This window comes from Seriola dumerili, unplaced genomic scaffold (genome assembly GCF_002260705.1).
Source record: "Seriola dumerili isolate Sdu_G_001 unplaced genomic scaffold, Sdu_1.0 BDQW01000017.1, whole genome shotgun sequence".
Lineage (NCBI taxonomy): Eukaryota > Metazoa > Chordata > Actinopteri > Carangiformes > Carangidae > Seriola > Seriola dumerili.
The window spans coordinates 2,850,785-2,864,646 of NW_019174272.1; positions in this window are offsets into that span (position 1 = coordinate 2,850,785).

Here is a 13,862-nt window from a genome sequence, read left to right on the forward strand (position 1 = left end):
TTGTGGCAGGGGGTTCCTGCCAGGCATGATTCCTGTTTAGTGAATAAGTGGGGTAATTATGGTGTGGTTGGGGCTGTGCAGCAAATGTCACCAGCAGATAAACAGTAGGAACAACCCTTCCGTAAAGGCCTGATTTATCCATCCTGGACCCCCTGTAGCATCCAGATGAATTAGGAGCACTTGGGTGTAAAAAACAAACTAGGTTCTCTTGATTTCACTGGAGTTCAAGGATGCATAAAATCGGAGAAAGAGTAGTTAGCAGACAAGGCTCCAGGTTAAACCTTAAGTTGTCACACACTACATTTCTCATGCCCTGTCTAAAAAGCAGCTGCTAGTTTGGTCTGTGGATGCCATGGCAAGGATAGTGCATAAATAATATGCTTTTACAATGTAGAGATTTAAATCTTTCATAGCGAATAAAAGTTGTTTCAATATGCAACACATACAAAATGTGACTTTCCTATTCCTTGACTACTAATGGAAAATACAGATGTAAAATAATCCCTCACACTCGTGGTTTTATGTGTTGCTGTTAGGGAGTGTGAATCTTAAACTTCTCCATTTAAGTCCCCTCCTGTGTGTCTCTGATTGGAGGAATAAGCCACATCCATTGCAGTCCATTAAAGACTGCCCACTCACGCGTGACTGTAGGGCGGCCTTTATAACATCATGAGCCTGGGGAAATGGGAGAGCCAGCGAGCGTCATTCCATTACCTGCTGAAATGGATGCCCCTGTATCTCCTCCTTGATTAGCTTTGTCTCGAATAACAATGATAGCTTTAAGTGTGTCTAATTGAGGCCGGGCTCACCCTCCCTCTCTGTGTGAAAGTGCTTACTCATTTTGTCTGTCCTTTTAATAATTACATTATCATTTTACGCCCCTGCCGGTTCCTTGGGAAGAGGGCTGGCGCTTGTGTTGAAGTGAAAGCTCATTATTGGAGCTGAATTATGTGCAGTTTATTGATCCCCATGGTGGATTATGGTGCTCTAAGTTAGTCTAGACAGAATAGTTAGCCAGATGACAGAGAGGAAACATAGAGGCCTCTGGGGAAAGATCCCTGGGCTCAGTTAGCAATTAATGCCTGCCAGGTAATGGAATTTAAGTTTACACTAAATCCACCAATGCCTTGACATTTGAAGTGCCTTATAAAAAAACATTAGCCTAATGAGACGGTCGAGAGCAGCAGAGGGATTCTTTTACACACTGTTTCTCTTTCACACTTTTCCCTCTCTCTCTTTCCTTCTTCATCTTCTCATCTCCTCCCATACAATCACGCAAAAGCACCTCTGTCACTACACTGTTCTGATATTTAAATTACTTAACACCAAAGATTCACACTGGCAAAGAGTGCCTGGTGATGCTTTTTGGATGTGTGTTCTCCTCTCTTGATTGATTAGCAAGTTTGATTGATTGACTTTAGTTAGGTCCATTCCCCAGACAGGCTTTGCTAATCTCCATCTTGGGCTGGGTGAGGGTGTTTGTGTGATGAAGCGCACAATGAGTGGGGGAAAGGCCAAAGTGCTGAGTAAGAAGCCAAGCAGGACATTCATCTTTATAAAGCCGAGGGTCCGTTTTAAAGCTATCCATCATTATCGTGATGAACACAACACATTACCAACGGCGTCACCTCCTTGCCGTCCACAGCCAGCAGCAGTTTGTCCTTCAGTGGACTTGGGAGAACCTTAGTCACAGTGAGTGAAGGGGTTTGAGCATGTATTTTTAAACATATGGGTGACTATTCAATACTAATACCTGATTATTATTTTTTCAATATCTTACTTAAACTTGCAATAACAAGTTTTTTGGCCACTTGGGAGCAGCTGAAAATAGTTGTTAAAACATCATTGTCACCTTTTAAGTTGATATACTTGTTAGTCAACTTTTGCATATTTACACATATAGCAGTTACAGAGCAGCAGTATCATACATTTGAAGTCACATTTCTGGGTACCTGATGAATGTAAGTCCAATATTCACTCTCTTTTAGCTGTTTTGGTTGCTACCAACTCCTGAGTGAAATACATCTCTTTAGCTCCTAAATGCTCCACTATGTTCACCAGCTAGTCACTAACTGTCTATCTGCCTCTTGGTGCTGAGCAGGTGGTGTGCAGTCAGCTTTTACGCAGAAAACAGCTGCCTGCTGCTGCTGAAAATGACACTACAAGAATGGTGAGAGTGAACCAAAACAAGTTGTGGGCCAGTCAGCTCAGCAATGAGCTGAAATTCATTATAAAGCTCTGTACAGCTGAGTGGAGCTGCAGATTCAGGTGATAATTCTCTCTAGGTTGATCACTATGAGTGATTCCCTTTCACATTATCATTGTTTTTACACTGGCATTTGAGACCTTGTTGTTGTGTGTAAAAAAAAAAAAAAAAAAAAAAAAAAAAAGGATTATACCCACTTTCTGAAAAAAATCTCAAATGTCAAATGTTGTTTAAAAACAAACAAGTACTTTAACAGCCCTGGTCTAAGTACTTACATACTTTTTATTTTTATTTTTGATGTTTAGTTGAATAGGTACAAGTTTATGAACCAATGCCACAAACTGCACCATTTATAGAGTAAGCTACTGTAATTAGTAGTGCCTATTGGATTCGTCTTTCAATCACATCCTTTTCCATCTTAGCTGAAAAAAATGTGTTGGTGATTAGGACACACCGAAATACATACAGGCACTTAACTGGTGCAGCCTGCCAGTTGCTAAACTCCACTTTAAAGGACGGCCTTAATGAAAAATACTGGAAAGTCAGGGAGTGTGCTGCACCTGTTAAAGTAGCCTTGTACATCCTGGGAGTGAGACAGGGAGCCAACAACTTTACCCCATAATGAGGCCAATATCTAGCTCAAAGCCTCTCTGTGTCTTTTGTGTGGTTTACCGTGTCCTTGCCTCATAAGCCTTGATAATGTTAGTAAATACATACAGGGGCATGGATAAACTGGGCTGTAATCCACACTACCTCTAGGTGGAAGACCAAGGGAAGTGATACAGGGAGAGAGAAAAAGAGAGAGAGGAGAGAAGAGAGGAGAAAGAAGCGGCTGATTAGACTGGTTTTACTGTTCCTCTCGCGACCTAGAAAAACACAGCAGCCCTGACCTTGCATAGCAGAGCCCTTATATATCTAATGATCTCTGAGTACCTTAATGATACAATGTGTTCTCTCTCCCACTCTTTCCCTCCATTTTGCCTATCCTTCTTTCATGCAGTTCTCTCCCTATTTTCTCTCTTTTAGCACAAGCTTGTGCACATACACTCCAGTCCCCACACACACACACACACACACACACACACACACACACACACACACACACACACGCACACACACACAAAGTACACGGCCTTGAAAACCCCAGTCAGCAGTTTGGCCTAGGAGTCTAGCAAATGAGCTGTCCTATTGAAATAGAAAGGAGAGTGCTCTGTGCTGCAGAAAATGCTGCTATGGCAAGCCTTACAGAAGAGGGACGGAGGGAAAATTACTTGTTCGGACAAAGAAACATGAGAATGTCCTTTCACTACAAATGTACCAATTTACATTTAGACGGAACAGATTACATCCATTTCCCCCATACTTTATTTCTTTCTACTTTTTTTTTTTTCTTTTACCACCCCCATATCTCATCTCATTATCATTCCTAAAACACCACTAAGTGCTGTAAGACAGAGAAAAAACATCCAATTCAAAAAAATGTATTTTTCTCATTGATTCAGCCTGCCTTCCTCTCCTCCCAGGTACACCATTGGTTTGAACACTCTCACAGTTGTGGTTGGACTCCTGCAGTTTAATGGCGACGGCACTGTTATACTGCTAAGTTCCATCACATCAAAGATGACTAACCAACCATTGTACCTTCTTACATTCATAAAGTAGAGTGCTGAACACTGTGTAATAGTCTCCTGTCCCACCAAGAGAAGTATATTTTTAGACATGATTGGCCTCTGGTGATTGGACTCACTGATCGAGCAGTCTGATGCATCACAATCTGCAATTTTATTAAAACCAACCAAAACAAAACAGTTTTTAAGTCTTCATTAAGCTTTTTGAGTTCCCTGGCCATTTTGTCGGTGTGTAGAAAACAGCTTCTACTGGTTTAAGTTATGCATTTTAATTCCCTCTCTTTGACCACTTAAAGCATAAACCTCCATTTAGTCCTGGTATTCCCCCCTCTGGCTCTATCCGCCCACAGTAATTAAGATTCCATTCTGCTGTGAATAGGAATGTTAAGATGGAGGGTTATCACTGGGCTTCTGCAGGCTCACCCAATGAAACACCTATAGTGACCTCTCGGATTTACCCGAAAGGGGTCCCTTCCTCCCTCCCTCGATATCCCTCTCCCCCCTCACGGCCATCTTGTTGTGTGGTCTCCTCTCTTCAGTTCTCTCATTACTCTCTGTGTGAAGGCCTGGGAGGTGGGTGGCAGTGGAGGAGTGGGTGGTTGCAGAGGAGGGCTTCTGTCCCTGGATGAGTGAGTGTGGATAAGAAGTTGTTTGAATTCATAATTGTGCTCTTGTGAAGGGGGAGATTTGTAAAGCAAGGCTGGGTTCATTGTGTGGCAGTGCGAGTCCGGTGGAGGGTGCGAGACGCTCAAAGCTAATGTAATCTACGCTATTAGAGAGGGTTAATTAGCTGCTGAACTGGAGCCTGAAGAGCAGGAGAGACACTGAGAGCGAAACAGAGAGAGAGAGAGGAGGGCGGGCAGTAGGGATAGAGAGGTCTTCAGGGAGTCATTAGAGACTGCTTGTTGTAATACAGCCACACAGTCAATAAGGCTACTCCTCTGAGGAGTAGAAGAAAGGCAAAGAAAGACATGGAGGGAAAGAGTTTCACACCACGAAAAATGTCTGGATGGCAGCAGCTCAGCCACTGGACTTACGTTGGGAAACCACAGATTAATTTTTATGGCTTTGATTTTATCTTCTTCCATCTGAGGACTATTTTAGTATAATAGAATAAAAAGTTTGTTGTAAATATATATATATAAAAAAAAAAAAAAAAAATGTCTGGAACTGACTTTGGCTTTACTTCTTTTCTACAGCGCACTCATAGCAGCATCATAAAGTGTGCGTTCCTGTTACCACCGACTCAGTGATGATCTACAGTGTTAGATCTAACAGGGTGTGAAACCACATTGATTTTATGTTGTGCCTTCATGTGGTTTGTCCATTTCTCTTTCAAAGAAAATTGCAATAAAGAAAAGAAAATGAATTCCAAAGTACTGTTCTAATTGATGAAATGGCAACCAGCTCTTGGATGCGGCCTTCTTGATCTTGTTTGAATGTGCTGTGGTTCAGTGATGGCCCTTCAAATTTAGGATGCTGTTGAGGAAGAATCTTGCTTCAGCACAGTGGTGTCCTATTGTACGGTAAAATAGTCAGCCTTTTAAGTTGGTTTCTACACTTTCACGAAATTAAATGATAGCCTGAAAATTTCTGGACTTAAATTATCACAGTATTGATTTATTTGAACAACAGGGATTAAAACCAAATGGAAAAAAAAGTTTTGTTCTTGAGCCTGCCTTTTTTCCACTTGAACCTGTTTATCATTTGCATTGTAGATAGATTGTATCTATCCATCATTTATTATCTCTATTACCTCTCATACTATCATACCTACCCCTCACTCTGCTGCTGTAAAAAGGATTGCATAACTTTCTGCTCACTGTTTTTTCTTTTTTAATGCCTTATGCAGGTGGATATCTTAGCTTTAAAGTAGCTCCAGTGAAGCTCTGCTGGCCCCCTGCTAGCAATCTATTCGTATTTATCACTGTGTCCTCTAGTAGTCCATCCTACGCTGCCATGGGTCTCTTGTCGCTCTGAGCAAAACTTCACTTAAGATGGGTAGTTAGTGCCTGCTCCCTTGGCATTTTAATGCAGATTAATTACTTTCCCTGGCCCAAGCAATCCATTTTTGTTTGTTTGTGGATGTTTTTAGCTTTTTCTTGACCTTGGGGTGAAGAAAGAGAGAAAGAAAGAGAGAGAGGAAGAAAAAAAGCCCTCCACAGTAGACTTATACCCTCAATTTAATAGCTGAGTGAGGTGTTTCTCCAGCATCATCAGATCAATGGAGAGTAAATAGCCCACACTTCTTGTTTCACAGTGCAGTATTGATCTTTTCCTCAGCCTCGGCTTCCCTTTCCCCGGCATCTCGTGTCTTTCAACCCCTGGGACTGTGCTGATTGCCATAGATTGGACAAGCTAACAAGCGCATGATGAGGAACCAGGCTTTCTTTTCTTCTCATAGGCTGTTTCATTTTTTCTTTGTGGCTCTGGCATGAACACACACAGACAGACATACACACAGGGACTTAAAAACATCAGATCTACACAGCTCAGTGCCATAAAGGAGTATGCTGTTTCTTTCTTGTTCCCTCTGTTGTTCACCTTGTTCTGTCTTCATCTACACTGAGAGGATCTACTGTAGCTGTGCCTGTCTTTGGGATGTTTGCCAGGCTGATGGAGTATACCAACTTAACTAGAGAGCAATTCAGAGATACAGTGTATTTCTTCACCTCACTGGGAACTTTATTTTTTTTCCAGCTGGCACCGCGTTTGTTCCAAAGTCTTCCATCGTCTCTGAAAATATCTCAAGTGGCCTGCGGAGAGCGACACACTCTGTTTGCGCTGGAGGACGGCAGTGTGGTGGCATGTGGGTAAGTTCAGTGTCAATGCAGCTGACAGTTTGCCGAAGTCCAAACCTGAGGGGGATAGGAGGAGTGATGAGGAGGGAAACCCCTCCCCACACATCCCAACCCCCCTGATATTACTGCATAGGCAAATTAGGGTCAGGGGAAAGATCGAACAGTTGTGTACATATTGATGAGGAATCATTGGGTATTTAAACTATACCTTATATGTACGAGTGTGTGTATGGGTACATTTGTGCGCACATGCTTGTGATTGTACGTCTCTTTATTTCTGCTCGGCATGCAAAGTTGTAATAAATTTGAGTGCAGTTAAGGGAGGTGCATGTGCTGCTGGGTGGCTCAGGATCAATATGAAGTGTGTTTATTGAATCCAGTAGATGTGTTTGTGGAGAAGGGGAATAAACCGGCTGGAATAAATGATCAGATTTGCTTTTAAGGCTCATTACCAGCCTGTTGGGCATATAGATCCGCTTTTAAACAGCCCTGTGGAAGTTTATGCTTGAACACAACCAACATGATATACTTGCATATTTCAGCATCGTATTTGATCATCTACTTAGTATCTATAAGATTAGATTTTTTTCACAAACGTTAGATGACTTTCCGTTTGTTACCAGCTTCATGAATGTGGATGTGTTACTAAAATTGTCTTACATTAGTCTGGTATGTATGTATGCATAGTTTCCTTTAAAGGTTGATAATAAGGCTAACATATTCTGAATTGTTGAAAAACAGAATGGTATTTTACAATTTTCTCATTATTTCCAGTGACTGAATTGTTATTTTTGTCCTGGTAACATTAGCGAATCTCTGAAGTATATTTAGCCCTTGTGACCTAAAACTTGCCTTTTTAAAGTGAGGATTATATATATAATCTGTAATGATCTGATCTTTTTAAAAACCTGATCAGTAAATTGTTTTCTATGTTTAATTCCTATTAAGGAACTTGTATACAGCCATCATAATGGAAATGGATGTGTTTGTATGCATGGAGAACACAAATCATAGCGATTGTTTAGTGTTGATTCACACTATGCAATCTTTGTATTATTTCTTTAAAGTTGGTGGGTGTGTTGTGTTGTGCCTTTTACTGAGGGGCATTAGAATCTATTCACATTTAGCTGGAAAGAGGGGTTAGGAGGAGTGGGAATCCCCTTATCAGGCTGGACGTTTTCTGCCACTAAAACACTTGCAAACAGGTGTGTGCTAAGAGGAAGCTAGAAGACTAATACAAAGTGTCATAGCATTAATAGACAATGATGGATTTGGTTCAGTCAGGAGTAGATAATGTATTTCAAATGAACTCAGTAGGCGGACTATGATTTGTTTATCTTAAATTACATTTTGTTCTGACTTAGTTTCTGTAATTCTTCAGTCTTAGTTTTTGTTCACACTTCCAAATTCCAAATAACAGATCTAACATTCTCACTGTCGTAATCAATACCAAAAGTAAATCCCTGTTCCCTGTCTTTATTCTCCCCCACCTCATCTCTACCCTCAGCTGACGCACCCACCCACACGTGCAAAGGCTTGCACACACACACACAAACACACACGCACACACACAGACACACACATATATATTTCTCCCTGATTCCTCCTTCTCTTCTTGGCTCCCTGTGTTTGCATGTGATATTTTAGGCGACTCTGGGAGGGATGACAGTTCTAACTAGGCCTATTAGGTAACCCTCAGGGTGCCCTCAGCACTGATTTGAGCACCATTAATTTTCTATTATGGAGTGCTAAAGATGTGCCCCTGCACAGTCATTCACCTGGCTTATTGAGTCTCGCACACACCAATTGTGGACTTTTCCAGGGCAGTGTTGCTGAAGGTTTAGTGCGACCCTCTGGGGAGCTAATTTATTATTTGCAGATATTGATCTGGCAGGGTAGGCCAGCCAAGCCGTGGCCGATGTTGACTCTGCTCTGGCCTGTGGCGACTTTAACCCTTTCCAGACTGATGTAGACGCACAATAGATGGATGGTCAGTGGCTATTAGAGCTCTGCTATTAGTAGATGTTTCAATTCCTTTGCTTGTTCAATGGTTTGTTTATTTAAATGAGGAACTGATGGAGGTCATTTGCAATAAGGAGAGGATAGATTGTATCTTTCTGGATATAGACCTTTTTTTTCTTCGCAAACAGACCAATAAGCAGACACGCTCGCATACACGTCCGCACATGCACGCACACACAGAGACACGCACTCGCACACACACGCTGTCTAGCCAGTCCAAGGGAAATAAAATCACAGTTAAGAGGAAGGAAAACAAATTTAGAAGGTCAGACAAAACATTTATCAAGCTGTGTGTGTCTGGTGGGTAAATAACAGAGGGACAGTAAAGGGCATGACTCTTAAACCACCAGATAACCACAGCAGATCATCACACACAGTCTCAAGATTCACTGCCGAGAACGGATATTTCTCAGAGGGTTGCCTTCAGAGCACTTGCTAAAATTCTCTCTCCTGTATTGCTGTTTTATTTTGAACATAAAACTGAGTTATTATGGCATGCACCCATGTGACTGAAATGAAACTTATCGTGGAGAAAGAAAGAAAATAGAGAAACCAAACACAGATATCTTTGATAAGATGACAAAGTGGAAAGCAATGCATATACCCAATATTGAAGAGGAACAATTTTTTTCAAGTCTGGCCTTAAAATAAGTTACATACACTAAGTCTTCGGTGCACTTTACTGTGAAGTTCTAGTTAAATCCCAGACTTTAATTTGAATAAATAAATGGAAAGCAAGACTTCAAAAGTATAATTTGTAGTGGTGCAAGAGAAAAAGCCTTCCTTGAACTGAGACGGATAACCTACATTAGACATCTTATTGTACTTCTCCAACTTAAGCCATAGGGCTATCGAGGTCTTACAGCATAGCATTACCATCATTAAAACACATTTTCTAAACATCTACAGTATATGATAACAGAAACAGTCCTGCTCAATCCTTTGCTATGATGTAATAGAAAATAAGTTGAGCCAAAAACCAGGTTTCTCACAGAGATGAACAAGGGAGAACATGGACATCACATTAAAATGAAATGTCCAGATGGGGTTTCTGTGTATGTGCGTATGAAGTAAGACTATGACTATAGGGAGATACTTTATCCATCGTCGTCCTTATCCTGCACAAACACACTCGCAGTGTGAACCAGCATTGGTAGTAGTCAAAACACACACACACAACCACAAACACACACACACACATTTATGCCCAGGGACCAATAAGTTGCCTCTTCAAGGCCTTTCCACACCCTCAGACTCAGCTTGGCCCGTCTCAACCCTAATTGGTATTTAATGCTCTCACTGAACCTCAGAGGTCAAACAGCAGTGTGTGTTTGTGTTTGTGTGTGTGTGTGTGTGCGTGTGTGTTAATGTTTGTATAACAGTGCCGAGCCAAGTATGTCACAGGAGGTATTACCAAGAAAGGGCAAAGAGGAAAGCTACAGATTGCACAACTATGGGGGTGTCCTGTGATGACTGCTGGGTAGCCTGAATAGAGGGTGAATGATGATAGATGTCCAGAGAGGAATTATGGCAGATAATAGACCACCATTTTCCTTTATACTGGTTGTTATGATAGCATTTTACCTGATCTTTATGGCCTAGAACATAAAATAAAGGTCAGGAAATTTCCCAGGGATGAAAGTGCCTCCAACCAATCCAAATTTGTCCATACTCCCTCTGTAAAGACGATTTCATGGTTGACAAGCCTGTCTCTTGTTGAATTTGGCGTAACCTCAGAAGTTGGCCCATATTCATCTTCCATATTCATGTGAGTCACTGAAACTGAGGTGGAGGTCAGAGAGAAGACATCGCTGATGAGGAAACATGGTGGGGTGGATTTTCCACTGTTTTGCTGCATAGTCTCTGCTAATGCTGTTATGAAAGAGTGGGCAGTCTGCCCATGGAGCACTGATGGGGAGGAAGACGGAGGGAGGAAGCCACCTCACGCTCCCTTTGTCTTGTTCCACGCCACTTCCAAAACTCAATTGTCTGCCTTTTGCCAGAGACCACAGTCTGTGGAGACGCTCAATGCAGCTGTCTACACTCAGGGAGAGGAAAGGGAAGGGACAGAAAAGAAGATGACAAATAAAGATGGAGGTGGGCTGAAATATATTAAATGGGGACAAACAAGATATTACCCATCATCCCTTATCTTTTGATGTCCCTGGCATATCATCCAGTGTTTCATCTACCGAATATGGCTGTTATGAATAAGACAGCATAGGGTGGAGTTGTTTTTTATGCCGTGTTTTTAAATTTGTGATTATCAGACTGATTGAATACGAAGAGGCACGCCTTGATTGAACATAAAGAAAGTGTGGAATTTTACATCCAGCTTTGTTTACAAAAAATGGTACATGCTCTGGGTTTATCATGAATTTTTTTTCCATTGGATTTACATCCATTACAGAGCTTTGGAACCTGTGCCATTACAAATTGCTCTATATGTAAAAGGAGTAAATGTGGTTCCAAAGCAACACAGTTGTCAATAAGCATCAAGCAGCCGTCGCTGACGTGCCTGCTGTCTCATCAGTAATCAGGCCAATCTGCTTTAGCAGAAAATGGCCATACACGGCGCAGCATTGATGGAAATGTCTCATTTCAACTTCATGGTGTCTTGAGAAGGCAAAGCAAATCAGCAAATGTTCATGAATTTGACAGCAGAAGCGTGGAAATTCTATGACAACTAGTTGGATTCGGTGAGCAGAGTGCCAGCACCTTGCATTAAGTTACACTAAGCACTAATTGGATGCTACCTGGCTGTACATCACTAGCAGTTCTGAACAGGATCAGGATCTGGCTCTGACAAACAGCAAGCTCTCTGGTGTTGCTGGCTGATTACTCTTAGCAAAGGGAAAACCGAAGCGATGATGAGAAAAAAAAATCCCCTCTCTTCTCTCGCACAAGCCCTTGGCCCTGTTGGCACTGCACTAGCTTTTTGATTTTTCCTGATGTCCCTGAAATTGATTTTCAGCCATGATTGCATCGCCTCTCTGCGGATAATCAAAGATTTTGAATAATTGCTGCAGTATGACTGTACAGTTGGGACTAACAAGAATAGTGGCTACTTCCCCTTGCTGTCATCTATAGTATAATTTTAGCTGAGCGCTACAGTATGACTTCACAACATACCTCTTAAATGGTTCCCAGTTGTAAGCATGACACCATTTGATTCATTGGATGTGTGCAATAAAAATCCTGCCTAGATTTGATAATGAGAGAACATACCATGATATCACAGCTTCAGAAATCTATCTGACTTTGTTTTGTCTCTAAAAACTATTATTCAGGTAGTTAATATGTAATCACTCATTATTTCTCTGTTGGCTAAGAAATAAATTACTTCTCTTATCCTATCTGATTCATACAGAGTTGAATCGGCCATGGAAAAAAGTACTCCATCTCCTCTGAATCCCTGCTACATAAGGTTGACAGCACAGCTCTCAGTAACATTTTCCCTGCATAATCTCGCTGTCATTGATTTAAAAAACATCCTGAGGAAGTCGTTTTGTGCTGTTTCTCCTGGCTGCCTCATGCAAGAGAGACATCACCATCCTGGAGCCACCCTTTTGTGCCACATTGAAAGATGGTCTCTCGTTTAACGCGGGAAAGTAACCAGTGTTTGCAAGGGGAGAACCAGATTGATTAGAGGGCGAGGGAAGATTAATAAGCTGCACAGGGCAGTTATGACATCCATTGTTTCACACGTGCCCCGTAGAGGTGTGCCTCCCAAAATGCATCATTGTATAAAATATTGACCTAAAGCACATCATTACTCTTTTTCCTGTGTGCCTGCTTTGCTCTCAGAAGGAGGCTTCTAAAACAGTATTAAACTGTTCTCACCCTTTTTGCATTTTCATAAAACTGCACCTTTAAACAAAAAGTATATGGATCCAAATCCTGTCATGTGCTGAGAGAGCAGAATCAGGAGCATTAGAAACAGGCGGAGGCCACATTGTCTGGTGCCAACACTTAATAAAAGTGTCCATCTCCCTGCTAGCCGGGAGGAATCTGTCCCTGACAAAAGAGCCAGACAAATGAGAGACCTCTGGCAGTGTAGTAGGAGGCTGGAGGTTGGGGTGGGATGTAACCTTGAGGAATAAACTTCACGACCCCGACAACTTGTTTACTTTTTCATAAGGGCCTGTTGTGGAGCCCAGTGCTGAGAGTTATGGCTGGAATGAAATTCCTGCCAGCATCAAGCTGTAAGTGGCAGTACTCAGTATTTGGTTTTACTGATTTAATTTACAGAGACAATATAAAGTCCAAACCCACTTAGCACAATAACCTTGAGCAGTGGCTGACACAACTCGGTATCACATGATCACAAGTTAATAAAGTTCACTTATCTGCTATCTTCTAAGAAACCCCACAGAGATTTTAAAAACAGCAGCTAAAAAATTACATCAGAAGTATATGGATGTAGGCTACTGGCTTAGATGACAGGAAGAGGAGAACAGGGGCATATCTCATGAATCGACTTTTTGTTTGTGAAACACTCCACTGATAACACGACTGAGCCCAAATTCACACTATGTATCTTGTAAGCTTTTTTCTATTGGTCTTATTTCTTTAAGCAACAATCGCACTGAAATTGGAAGTTGTTTGAAAATTAAGTGGCCAGAGTGAAATAATCTAATTTTTTGACATTTAAAAAAAAAAAAGAAAAAAAAAGAAAAAAGATGCCTTAGAAAAAGGTGGTGCATATATTACTCTCATAGACTAGATATTTACATATTCACAAAAGCAGATGTTCAGACGCTCCTTGTTGAATAGAGTGGTTCCTGTGTTATGCAGTGAACCAGTTACTTCAAGCAGTTTTGTGTTATGCCTTGTTTTTTGCATTATATAGCCTCAATGTTATCTTCTTTTTTTCTACCTGTGCATGTTTGTCTACTTGTTTCCTGATTTTATTTATGGCAGCAATGGACCAAGTGTCACATAATATCTTATTAACGAGTTAAGCGAGCCTAAAATGACACTCTGGAAAATGCTAAGTCTCAAAACCATCTACTTCTTGACAGAAGAGGATATGAGCACTTAACTTATTGACCTTTCAACTGTGTCTAGAGTGAGTTGCTGGAACAGAGTAAACTAAAGCAAAACGAAATCTTTTGAGTAATTGTATCATGTGCAATCCTAAATGAGTACATATTACAGGCTGAAAGAAAAATATATAACATATCCTTTATCATACAAAGTACA